The sequence below is a fragment of the Limulus polyphemus genome, unplaced genomic scaffold (genome assembly GCF_000517525.1).
Source record: "Limulus polyphemus unplaced genomic scaffold, Limulus_polyphemus-2.1.2 Scaffold758, whole genome shotgun sequence".
Classification (NCBI taxonomy): domain Eukaryota; kingdom Metazoa; phylum Arthropoda; class Merostomata; order Xiphosura; family Limulidae; genus Limulus; species Limulus polyphemus.
The window spans coordinates 121,950-125,504 of NW_013666368.1; positions in this window are offsets into that span (position 1 = coordinate 121,950).

Genomic DNA, 3,555 nt, shown 5'->3' on the forward strand with positions numbered 1-3,555 from the left:
ACATAAAGATTATTACCGGTTAGCCCTATACCCGACCGGGGCCGAATATCTGGCCGGGTACCCGTGCATCCCAAGTTTATGCAAAGATATGAAATTGTTTCACCTAAACCTTTTGTTTGTTGTTAATCGCAAAGCTGTGCAATAGGTTACCTGAGCTGTGCTACTGCAGAAATCGAACCCAAATTTTAGTATTATAAGCCTCAAGCTGCTGGGGCATAGAGGACGCTTTATTTAGGACTTAAAGTCGCTAAAATCATTATTAAAAATGAATCTGGCATTTATCAGTTCATTAGAGTAGAGACATAATCTTATAATTTTAAACATTACCACTTCCAAAGGATCACCCGGTGGACACAGCAGATAGCCTAATGTGGCTTTGCTCTAAAGAAAAAAGGAAAAAAAGAAAGAAACAATTTCGTGGGGCAAATCTCTAACTTCCGGTGACTTAGCAGTAATCTTGAGGAGTTATAACATCAAATATCAGATTTCGATCCCTGCAGTGATATATCTATCGAATATCAACTCCGTTTAAAAAAATGTGAAATAGATGAGGCCCCTCAATATAATTGAATAGTTATAATAATAAAAAGATCATCAAACCAATATGAAGTTCGCAAGGTAAAAGGAATGTACAGCTATAAAATGATACTGTGAAATAAATGAGGACCAGTAACACTAACGTGCAAAACGCCACACGTGGCGTGTTCATGCACTAAAAATGCGTTAGGTTTAGGCCTTCGAAAAAAAGCACCAAAAAAACAGTGCTAATGTGATTCGTATTAACATCTATATTCTATTATTCTCAGAAACAAGACAATTTTTCAAACATAGCTATTCGTGTGTTTTGCCAGTACTGACACCAATGTAATGTAATCGTATTGGAAGAATACAAATTGAAACATTAGTAATTTTCACCTCCCGAAAGAAACTCTATGTTGCTTAAAATTGTGATACAAATCGAAAAAAATGCAGAGTAAAGACAATGTGATCTGATCAGACTAGATACCTTTTGTGTGTGTGTGTGAAAAGAATGTCTGGTTCATAACATTCAAAGTACGTCGAGACTCCTACTCCTAAGTCGGTTAAGGCGCCCGTTTGTAAATGTGGTAATTTTCGAATTTAAGAAATGTGTTAATATTATGCTATTTCTTTCGTCTTTCATTGTAAATGTTGCAGAGGATATTGTATGTAATTGTGAATGTTTGCAATTCAGTTCTGTTAAATGGAAAAGTATCACTTAAAACGCAAACAACAACGAAGAACCTAAATTAAAGCGTTACTGACAGGGAGAGACTGGAGCTTGTAAACACTTTGTCTACCAGTTGTTTGCTGATCTGATTATGATAAATGTTGTTACATGCCTGCGTCTGGTACAAAGAAATCAATGACTGTAAATTTTCTAGAGGTATTGCAAGCAAAAGATTAAAACTTGTATTTACTGAACACTTCATTTCATTTAAGTTAAAAGCTATGTAAGCAAAACAAACCTGTTCGTATATCTATCATCCAACAGTTTGGAAGTTCATCAACAACAGAATCTTTTCATATCTGGAAAAAGGTCAATAACATACGTTGTTCCTTGAAACTTCTGAAAAGTCCTAATGACATTTTTTTTTGCAGGAAAATGAATTAATAATATGACCTATTTATCTGTTTGTTTGCCCATTCATTCATTTATATATTTGCTAACATTACATTTAAAATGTATCGTTAAGATTATTTTTGGAACCACGTTCGTGAAACTTCTAAAACATTCCACCTGATGAGTCACATGTAAGCCTAAGGACTTATAACTCACATTCGATCCTTGCAGTGAGCATAGCACATATACCTCATTGTGCAGCTTTGTACTTAAGCAAACAGATAACCCTCGAATAGGTATGCGCGAAATTTAAAAACAAATTTCGGTATATTGCATAATATAGTAATATATTTAGCAATATTAAAAAATATATGTAAACAGGGAGTCATTATCGTGCTCTTGTAATCATCGACACTACACCTTGCACCCTGGATAAAACACCAATTATCAGGTTTCCCACCAACCTTAACGTTACACCAGAATTAGGTTTTGAGATGTACATAAACTAACATACTTTTCAGTCACAGTAATGCTTCATAACTCGATGCACTCATATTAGTACTTCATAACTTACACGTTTCAGTCATAGTAATGCTTCATAACTCGATGCACTCATATTAGTACTCCATAACTTGCACGTTTCAGTCATAGTAATGCTTCATAACGTACACGTTTCAGTCATAGTAATGCTTCATAACGTACATGTTTCCGTCATAGTAATGCTTCATAACTCGAGAATAATTTTATATACATATATAATTTCAAAGTAGTGTCATACTAGTTATCGTTGGCCTTAAAATAGTTCTGTCACGGGAGTGACAACGGGTGTTGGTAAACAGTGATTTAGTCTCAAAATTATGTTAAAAGTGACGTCACGCATATACACTTTATGCGCAAATCTCCCAGAAGGCGCCACAAATCAAATTAAGCAAATAGGTATAGTCAATAGCTAATGATTTTGTCTCGAATTAATGTTAAGTGATATCTTAAATTATATGTCAAAGTGATTTCGTACAATAATGCATATATAGGTTTTTATAATTCTGCCAGATGGCGCCACAAATCGAATTAATCTAATGGGTCTAACCGTAATTATTCGAGATTGGATAATTAGATGTGGCCACGTGCTTTGAACATGACTATGAAAACTGATAGACAATTTTCTTGCAGGTTGTGCTATAGACTAAAAAAAAAGAAACATTTCTAGCTTCACTGGAATTGGATAGGCTCGCAAGCATAGAATTTTTGTCAACTTTTGAGAACCTAAATAAATAATAAAAGAATGGAGTAAGTTTTAAGTTGATAAAAGGTCGTGTGATTACACTTACACGTACAGTTATATAAAGGTCATAATGACGCGCTTGAATTCAGAACTTGGTAAAGGTTATTCTAATCAACTTGATTGCAGAGTTTGATATCAAATTGTGTTTACACTTGCATGATATTTATTTACTTGGACATGAGCATTAGTAAACATAATTTGAGTAGGTAGTTTTTTATAACTGAATATTCACATAAATATATAAGTTTAAAACATATTTTAACTGACAATATTTTATTTGAGTCTAAAGCGTTGACCTTAGTAAAGTGAGATTTCTTAGAGTAAAGCTAGGATGAAAAAGTACCTCTCAGTGACAACGGTAAGCCATAATACCGACCTAAAAGTACCTCTCAGTGACAACAGTAAGCCATAATACCGACCTGAAAGTACCTCTCAGTGACAACGGTAAGCCATAATACCGACCTAAAAGTACCTCTCAGTGAAAACGGTAAGACATAATACCGACCTAAAAGTACCTCTCAGTGACAACGGTAAGCCATAATACCGACCTGAAAGTACCTCTCAGTGACAACGGTAAGCCATAATACCGACCTAAAAGTACCTCTCAGTGACAATGGTAAGCCATAATACCGACCTCAAAGTACCTCTCAGTGACAACGGTAAGCCATAATACCGACCTGAAAGTACCTCT